Source organism: Natrix helvetica (genome assembly GCF_964273705.1).
Source record: "Natrix helvetica genome assembly, chromosome: 7".
Lineage (NCBI taxonomy): Eukaryota > Metazoa > Chordata > Lepidosauria > Squamata > Natricidae > Natrix > Natrix helvetica.
Window position 1 is genome coordinate 42892978 of NC_138558.1, and position 10737 is coordinate 42903714.

Sequence of the window (10737 nt, forward strand, 5' to 3'; positions counted from 1 at the left end):
AAGCTGAATTGATGTGAAACATTAAGAATTCTTAAACATAAAATATACTTCCAACGTTTGCATAGTTTTTTCTGTATGCATGAGTAGCAGCAATAATGTCTGAAGTTTGAAAATGAAAGCTGAGTTTGCTAGAGTAGACATGAGCTTCCTTGGCTTTGAAAATGGGAAATTCCAAGAAAGGCCTGAAGGTATATTTTACACTGAGAGAATGATCAAAGATTATTTTATAGACTTAGGAGATCCAGCTGACTTGTTGACAAAAGATAAGAATCTGTCTAAAATAGCTAACCTTTTCAGTCTCCTAGTTAAACTGACAATCCCAAACACTTCCTTTGACTTCTTTAATGTTTTTATTGAAATTTTGAAAGAATCGAGTTGGGTCTAGACTTTTTGGCTCACTAACCCATCAATCTACTATAACGTAGGGCTGAAAAATGTGTCTGGAATGTATAGGAGAGAGGGAGGAAGCCCGAAGTGTAATGCTTTTATGACTGCAAGTAAAAATCAAAGATTGCCTTTAACTTAAGTGACGACTTATAACAAGTTGTTTATTATATTAATTGGCCAACAATATTGCTGGCAGTTGTCTGTGAATGAATTTACTGCAGTTTGTAATATCATTTTTTCTGAAGCCTACTTTCCTGGTAAGAGTGAACCACAGGTTATAAAAACATATCAACTATAATATTTGTTAAAACATCACTAGAAGCTTTAACATTGAAAGGTTTGTTTACAACACCAAAATAAATGTTCTAAGTATTTTGGCAGAAATAAAACATTATGGGTATGAGCAGAATGCATGAATTGAATAAACAAGTTACATTAACATCTCACTTTGAAAATAAAGTAATAAATTGAGCTTAGTAGAAACTAGTTACAATTTTTACAGTTTTGATAAAAGTCAAATATTAAAAAACCCTGCCCTTTCAGTAAAAAAAAATGTTCCAGAACAGGGCATGTATTATTTGTTTTCAGTTGTATAACCATTAGTGGCTTTCATTACTAACCATAGTGATGCCAACATGATATCATGCCCAGATATTTAAATTATCATGCACGTTCTATGCTTGCATTGAAATCTTGTTTTTACATTATGTGTCCAAAATATTTAATTTGGATTTTCATTATTAGTGCTTCAAATGTTTTTGTCAGGTTTTATTTCATCTTGTACTGAATAATTGATAAAGAAGAACATTGCCATACATCAAAACTATTTCAGAAACCACCAATAGACTATTACAATCACATGGCATCACCATAGAACACAAACCAACTAAAGCCTCCAAAACATCCTAAGTAAATCAAAAGATCCATCAGTCTCAGAAGAAAAAAAGGAGTCACCTACAACATTCAGTGTAAAGACTGCAACAGCTATTAGGTAGGACAAACTGGCAGAAGCCTAGCAGTACGCATCCATGTACACCAACTAGCAGTCAGAAGATATGATAAACACTCTTTAATTTCACAACATATGGAGACACTTAACCATAGTTTCAATAGGGAAACTGTTGACACTATCCTAGAACAAGCCAAGTCCAAAAACACTGGAGAAGTCCCGGAAGCCTGGCATTTTGACAAATTGCCATCAATAGACATAAACAACATCTTCAGGCTATGAAAAAGAGACAATCAACAAGCCAAAAAGAGAGGGGAAAACCCCCCCAAACACCTCCCCACCAAGCAATCAATATCTAGATGAGGATAGATTAACACCAAGATTAAAATCTGACCAACAATCGAGAAGTGAACAAAAGTCCAATCAAAGAACTGCTAAAGAAGCCAAACAGCCCAATTTAAAGAGTCCCACCAAGACCACTCCCACCAATATTGACAGGGCAAACCACTAGAATATAAACTGGGAGCAAGCCCCACCTCTTATGAAGTTACCCAGCTTGGGTAATGAAATGTCTGCAAGAAAACAACTAAGCCCAGAGTACCAAAGTCCTCTCGTGTACAGAATAATTTGTTCTACTAATGATCCAGAGTATTCTCAATGATTTTCTTACCAACAAGGTTCAAAGACATGATTTTTTTTATTAATTCAGTTTTTCTGATGGTCTAATGCTAATATGGTACAATTGGAAAAATCATGGCCTTGAAGTACATGACTTTGTTGTCAGTGTGCTGACACTAAATTTCACTATTTTGTCTAGGTTTTTAATAATATTTATTCCAAGAAGCAGATGTCTGTTTCTTGGTTACACTCACCATCCCTGTGGACTTTTAAGTATAGAAAAATAGGGTATTTATTAATTTTAGACTGTTTTAATCCCACCTTTTTTACTTTTGTAAGTAAAGCGAGGGGGCAAACAAATGTAATATTCTGTCCTCTTCTTATTTTTCTTACAGCAACTCAATGAGGTGACTTGGGTTAGCCCAAAATCACCAATTTGCTTTTTATGTCTACTTTCATCTCTGCCTTTTTGCATTCAGGGGACACGATGGCTCAGTGGCTAAGCTTGTTGATCAGAAAGTTCGGCAGTTCGGCGGTTCAAATCCCTAGTGCTGCGTAAGGAGTGAGCTCCCGTTACTTGTCCCAGCTTCTGCCAACCTAGCAGAAAAATAGGGACCACCTTTGGTGGGAAGGTAACAGCGTTCTGGGCGCCTTCAGCATTTAGTCATGCCGGCCACATGACCACAGAGACGTCTTTGGACAGTTCTGGCTCTTTGGCTTTGAGATAAACACCACCTCTAGAGTCAGGAACGACTAGCAGGCATGTGCGAGGGGAACCTTTACCTTTACCTTGTGTACTGAGCTGACATCGTTGACTGATTGTTTTTAAATATCAATAATAATGTTTTTAAATATCAATAATAAACCAGCTTTAGATTCTCTTCTTTTATCGCCAGCAAGAGAATTTATTCGAGGATAGACCTGCTCCGCCTGCGGGAGGCCCCTCTCTCGCAGATATGGCCCTTGGCTCTCTCAAGGGCCAGCCTTGATGACGGGTTCGTGAACCCCGAGAGGTGGAAGAAGAGGAAGCTGAGGGCTTTTTAGCCAAATGTTTTATATTGTTTTTAGGGGGTTCTGGGAAGGGGGGGGATAACCAGGCCAGGAGGGAAGCCAGTGCCACACGAACAGGTGAGTCCAGGAGGGAAGTGAGCGGAGTGGGGGGGGAGAGGGAACAAGCTATTCCAGTAGAGGGTTGTTTTATTACAACGGTCGTGGGGAGGGGGGGATGCGAGGACAAGAGAAGATCACAAGGTCGGTTGGGAGACCGTGGCTGCTGGCTACGCCCGGTCGTTTGTACCAACCCCCGCAACCTAGGTGGTCGGGAACTACAGAGACAGGGCCTGTGGCTGATGCTTTGCAATGCAAGGTCCGTGACCAACAAGGCCCCCCTCATTAATGAGTTGATCTCTGAGGGGGAGCTGGACCTTGCAGGAATAACGGAGACCTGGTTGGGTCACGAGGGTGGTTTACCCCTCGTGGAAATGTGCCCACCGGGTTTCCATGCATTTCATCAGCCTCGGGCCCTGGGTAAGGGTGGAGGGGTGGCGGTAGTCATACGGGATGGTCTAGAGCCGAGGGAGTTCACTGTTTCTCAGATACCCGGGTGTGAGTCACTTGGTGTGAAATGGGGCCCAGGGAGGCAGTGGGGTCTGCTGATTGTATACTTGGCTCCTCGCTATACGTCAGCAGCCCTGCCCGAGCTCCTCGAGCTGATCTCGGAGACGGCGGTGGAGATCCCCAAACTTTTGGTTATGGGGGATTTCAACCTGCCGTCGACGGGAGCAGCATCCGAGGTGGCTCGGGAGTTCATGGCTTCCATGACAGCCATGGGCCTGACCCAACTAATTCAGGGCCCCACACACGAAGGTGGTCACACACTGGACCTTGTTTTTGTATCTGAGCAGTGGACGAGTGATCTGGGAATAGGGGATTTAGACATTACTCCCCTGTCATGGTCAGATCACTCTTGTCTTCGGCTAGACTTCCCTGGCGCTACCCCCCACCGCGAGGAGGCGGAGCCAGTTTGTCCAAGCTGGTACCGCCCCAAGCACCTGATGGAACCAGTTAGGTTCCAGACGGAGCTTGGGCCACTACCTGTAGCCCTGACCCGCGCTCGGTCGGAGGACCTAGTGGCCGCCTGGAATAGGGCAACGGCTGGGGCCTTGGACCGGGTTGCGCCTTTGCGACCTCTCCTACAGCAGCGACCCACCCGGGCTCCTTGGTATACCAAGGAGTTGAGGGTGATGAAGCGCCATAGGAGACGTCTAGAGAGCAGGTGGAGGTCCTCACGCTCCGAGTCTGACCGAACACAGGTAAGAGCCTATTTACGGACCTACCTTGTGGCATTGAGAGTGGCCAAACGTAGACATTGTGCCGCTCTTATTGCATCTGCGGATAACCGCCCTGCCGCCCTGTTTAGGGTGACCCACTCCCTCTTGGTGCAAGAGACGTGGGGGGCACCCTTACAGGGAAGAGCAGAGGAGTTTGGAGAATATCTGCAGAATAAAGTCGCTCAGATCCGAAGCGGATGGGCCCCCTCCAGTGGTCTGGACGGGCCGTCAACAGCGAGTCTTGTGAATCCACTCTGGGAGGAGTTTGACTCTGTTGCCCCCGAGGATTTAGACAGGTTGCGTGGACGGCTGCGACCCACCACATGTTCATTGGACCCGTGTCCCTCCTGGCTGGTACTGGCATCCTGGGAGGTGACACGAGGTTGGTATCCTACTGCGCCGGCTGGAGGGGATGGGAGTCGGAGGCACCATTCTACGGTGGTTCGACTCTTACCTCTCCGGCCGGATGCAATATGTGTTGACAGGGGGGCAGAGATCGACCCTGAGGCCACTCTCTTGTGGGGTGCCGCAGGGGTCGGTCCTCTCGCCCCTTCTGTTCAATGCATATACAATACAATACAATACAATAGTAGAGTTGGAAGGGACCTTGGAGGTCTTCTAGTCCAACCCCCTGCCTAGGCAGGAAACCCTATACCATTTCAGACAAATAGCTATCCAACATCTTCTTAAAGACTTTGTGAAGATATGTGAAGCCGCTGGGCGAGATCATCCGTGGTTTTGGGGTTGAATACCATCTGTACGCTGATGATACACAGCTGTACATTTCAACCCCAAACCACCCCAACGAGGCTGTCGCAGTGATGTCCCGGTGCTTGGAAGCCGTCGGGGTCTGGATGGGGGACAACAGACTCAAACTCAACCCCTCCAAGACTGAGTGGCTGTGGCTACCGGCACCTCGGTTCAGCCAGCTGACCCCATCGCTGGCCATAGGGGACGAGCAGTTGCCCCCTGTGGAACGGGCGCGCAATTTGGGCGTCCTCCTAGATGCCCGGCTGTCAATGGATGACCATGTGGCAGCCGTGCCAAGGGGGGCGTTCCACCAGGTTCGCCTGGTGCGCCAATTGCGCCCCCTACTGGACCGGGATGCCCTACGCACAGTCACTCATGCGCTGGTGACGTCTTGCCTAGACTACTGTAATGCTCTCTACATGGGGCTTCCCTTGGGACGCGCCCGGAGACTGCAGCTAGTCCAGAACACGGCCGCGCGGGTTGTCATGGGGAGGTCTAGATACTCCCACGTAACACCGCTCCTGCGCGAGCTGCACTGGCTGCCTGTGGTTTTTCGGGTGCGTTTCAAGGTCCTGATTACTATCTTTAAAGCGCTCCATGGCACAGGACCTAGTTACTTGCGGGATCGCATCCTCCCACATACATCCCTGCGGCCAATCCGCTCTCACAGAGAGGGCCTTCTCCAGGTGCCGTCCACTAGGCAATGCCAGCGGGCGGCGCCAAGGAATAGGGCCTTCTCTGTGTTGGGCCCAACCCTCTGGAATGACCTCCCCCCCGACATTAGAACCACCATGGACTTCCGCTCCTTCCGACAAAAATTGAAGACTCACCTGTTTCGATTAGCTGGCCTGGCATAATTATAATTGTTACAACTGCTACCTCCTGGAAGTATACTCTCAACTGGTTATTTTAAGGGTAGTGTTTTAAATCTAATTGATTTTAGGGCTTTTAGAGCCATATTTTATTCTTCTGTACAGTTCTTTTAATTTTTTAACCTCCTCCATATGTATACGTATATTTATATTTATATTTATATTTGTATTTATTATCTGTTATTTGTTGTGTGGACTGTACACCGCCCCGAGTCCCTTTTTGGAAGAGGGGGCGGTTTAGAAATGCGAAGAATAAATAAATAAATAAATAAATAAATAAATAAATAAATAAATAAATAAATAAATAAATAAATAAATAAATAAAATCCTCGAATCTTTGCTTTCAGCCATTAAACCTGTATTAGCAGAATGTTAGATTTTTATTGTTGTGTTATTTCTAGAGGTTTTACAGGTGGTCCTTGACTTATGACCACAATTGAGTCCAAAATTTAAATTGCTAACCAAACAGTTAGTCAGTTTTTAAGGGTATTTTATGACATTTCTTTCTTAACCTAACAGTTGTTAAGTGAATTGCTGCAGTTGTTAAGTTAGTAACGAGTTGGTTAAGTGAATCCAACTTCTCCATTGACTTTGCTTGTCAGAATGTCGCCAAAGGTGATCACATAACCCAGAGACATTGCAACCATCATAATACATGCCAGTTGCCATGCATCCAAGTTTTTGGTCGAATAGTTGTAAGTGTGAAAAATGGTCATAAGCCACTTTTTTTCAGTGCTGCTGTAACTTTGAATGGTAACTAAATGAATGGATGTAAGTCGAGGACTGCAGTTTCCAATTTCTACTCTTTCTAGTCCAGCATTTTTCATGTTAAATTCTGCATGCACAGTATGTTAACTAAATAAGGTGATGGTATATAAATTAACTGCATTTCTTTTCCAATTCTAAAGCATTTGGTTGCTTCATATTTTATTCATACTGCTACTTCCTAGTTGTCACACAAATTCTATAACAGGCAAATATGGTAGCAACTAGTATATACAGTATATTGTTATACTAAAAGCATTGTTTTCTTAAGTGAAAGCAAGAAATAATCACTTATAATGTGGCAGCATATTTCTTCTATCTGTCCATATGAATCCTTCATAAACATGCAATGGAAATTGAAGGTCCTGACTGGAAGCAATTCATCCTAATGGTTTATTTATTTTTTTATTTAGTTTGTCAAACATGTACGAGATAACAGGTATAAGTATAAACATGAATATGTACACAGGAAATGGGTACGAATAAATGGAATTTGAAGATCTTTTCCTTTAGACCCGTGATGACGAGCCTATGGCACGGGTGCCAGAAGTGGCACACAGAACCTTCTCTGTGGGCATGTGTGCTGTCTCTAGTTGATGGAGCGCCAGAAAATGGCATGAAAACAGCAAAAATCGCCCCCCAAACAGGCCATTTTTGACCATTTTCCAGGCCACTTTTAGGCCATTTTTGGCACTCTAGCAGAAAAACAAAAAATGGCCTGAAAATGGCCATTTTCAGGCCATTTTTTGTTTTTCTGCCAGAGTGCCAAAAATGTCCCCCAAAACAGCCCCGAAACTGGCCAAAACTGGTCAAAACCAGCTAAAAACAGGCCAGCTGGTCTTTGGGTTTCCGGCACTCCAGCGCATGTGCATGCATGCACATTCCACTTTAGGCACTCGGTGTTGAAAAGGTTCACGATCACTGCTTTAGACTAAAGTCTGTTATGCAGCCCACTGGCAGCTTAAAATTAATATGTTTCCTGTTGAACTCTATGGGAGAAACTGAGTAATAATATGGGAATGCTGATATTTGCAAAAAGTTTCAAAGCAGACCCATTTTTGTAAGTCCAAGAACCATCTTTTGTATCCTTTCAGCTTGCTCTTGATTATAACTCCATAAGCCTCTCACAGAAGTCAGTGAAAACTACTGATTCTGGAGGCAAAAGTAATATAATCAGGTGACATTGTAGTCATATTCTTAAAACAGGTGATTCATAAAAGTCTTTAAAGTGTCTCCGTTGCTTCATGATTATTTTATTTATGCATAGACTCAGGAGGTAGTAAGTACATGTATGTTTTATTGTTTGGTTTTTGAACTAAAAACCTATTTAGGCATTCAAATATGCATCTCCATGCAGGCCTACCTAATTCAAATCCAGCTGGTGAGACTACATCTGAGTTCCAGAAAAACTGAAATGAGGGTCTATGTTTTATGATGCAGCTTTAAAATACTACAGTGCCATATATTTTACAACTGCTAATAAAGTTTGTCCAGTCCAAGCTTAACACACTTCTTATTCCTATTGGCACTTTTCCACTTGTCATTATCTCACGAATGTCACAAGGGAACCATTGTTTTAGAGGTGACATTATCTTTTGAGACCCAATCTCAAATAAGACAAAACTGTTTTGTGGTGCTTCATATTTATAATTTGAAGATCTAGTTAAACTTTCTTTCTTTCTTTCTTTCTTTCTTTCTTTCTTTCTTTCTTTCTTTCTTTCTTTCTTTCTTTCTTTCTTTCTTCTTTACTTCGTCCCCTCTCCCTCCCCTCCCCCTTCTCTGCCCTGCCTTCCTCTTCCCTTACCCCTTTGCTTGTTTGAAATCAAATAAAATATAGGTTTCTACTTAAGTAAACTGCCTGACTAATTATTTTGGACATATTTAACTTCTTTTGCATATTTAGATTCTTTTATTGTAAGTTATCTTTACAGCTGAGCAAAAGTAACCTTCTCCACCCGAGTACCTCACCATCCATTTTCATGATAGCTAACTTTAGATGGCTCATTTGGAGATTGTCTCATTTGTTTGATTGCCTGTGAACAAAGTACAGTATATACCTCTCCCCACACTCCTATTTTTTTCTGCCCTTCATCATAACACCCCAAAATGCTACCCCTGCTTTGAATGGCTGTTTTCCTTACATTTAATGACTTACATGCTGTGAATTGAATTATCATGTTTTATATCTTTTTCTCTCTGCTTTATTTTACTTGGAAGAAGGGTTATAAATTCTGCTCTAAATAAATCAGAACTCGGTGAGCAAAATGTCACCATGAAGCTTGATCAGGGTGAAGGAAGGTAGTAATTATTGCTGTCATCCTTATCCACCTGTGGGGAAAAAAAAAACAGCAAGAAAAGTCAGTGCTGGAGTCCTAAAATGTGTATTGTTCTTTCCCAAAGCAAGTTTTCTGACTAACACATGTCATTAAAAGGTATAGGTTTTTGTGAGTTGCAGATCAGTTCATAAGATCCACAAAATGGCTAAACTATTATGAAATAATATGACAATAATGGAAAACAATAGGGTTGCACGTTGTGTCCTTTGGTTCTCTAGTAATCTTTTTCTAAGTTTTCCTGCCATTCTATTTTATGTGATGCACTTATATACATGTTTTAATAGACCTGGCAAATCTTTTTAGATGCATCTATCCTCATAGGGGTCTTTTCCAACTAGCGTTTCCATATTCCTGTCCATGACCAGAAAAGAAAGAAAGAAAGAAAGATCATAATAAGCTAGTTGTCAAATGATCGTGCAAGATAATCAAACATTCAACTAATATTGCTCATTAAATTATTGCCAAGCCTTTCTTGCCCACCAACTAAGTTCAGTGATTACACCAGCTGTCCTGTGAATGCTGTAGTCCCATATTTCTGGATGTAAAAATGGGTCATTTAGAAAACTTTAAGGGTTATCTATGACTTTGGCTCTCAACAGCTACAAGAGAAAGGCAAAATATGGATTTTGTTGAAGGCATTTCTGCACGAGTGATTCACACCATCATCCAGCTATCACTGTGGCAAGATAAAGCCTGTCATCATTAGTGATACATACCCATAAGGATAATACACTAAATTGCTGTGTGGAAATCCCACAGTATTCTTTCTGCCTAATACCAGAAGTGTGTTCACAATATTCAGTTACAAGAATAGCAGAACAATATGACAATCTGCGTGTGATTACAAGGATCAATAAATTATTATTCCCCATCTCCATTTTCTATCTTTTTTTAAAAAAGAAGACACAGTTTACAATGTGTCAGAGAAACCTGAGACAATTTACATCACTTTTGGCCTGAGTGTTGATTTTGCACTCATAAAAGTTTCAGATGTGAGATAGATTTTTTAAAGAGGTGTGATAGAATTTTATTGAATCAGGAATGCCCGAAGAACCTATTCTTTCAAAACTCCAATCTGAATTGACAGTCCTACAGCTTCTTGAGTCACAGCCAAGTTGGAAGGCAGTTGTCTTCTGAGTTTCATAGTGAACTCCACAAAACAAAAATCAATGTAGCAAAATTTAAACAAGTCATAAAAATCATTTCATGATTGGATTCCAGAAACTGATTTGGATATTGGCCCAAAGACAGAGACAGGAGGAGATAAGGAGACGCCAGTTGACAAAACTGACTTTTCTGCTTCCCTCTGGAACAGGCCAGAGCTAAAGGTGATTAGGGGGTCCCACACTAGCTAACAATGCCACTAAAGATGGGTTAATATCAGTCTCTGTTGCTTGCTTAACTGGAAAAACACCACTTTAACACAGCTAAAGATGGCTTTAAAGTGCCTCAAACTTAAGCATACAAATATACTGTGCTGGGTTTTCTTTCCTGGTCTTCGTCACTCATTTAATGTTAATTAAATGCATTTTCAAACTGTCCCACAAAACATTATTTTAGTCAATATGAAACTATAGGAGAAATTTGTGCTCTTAGATAAGGCATGTATTGTGTCATGCATTCGTGACTATCCATTTAGATCTTTATTCTGACCACGGATCTTTAAGGTCTTCTGCATAATTCTTTTGTCTTCTCCCTGACCTGATTTACTTGGTTCACTCATGAAGTGC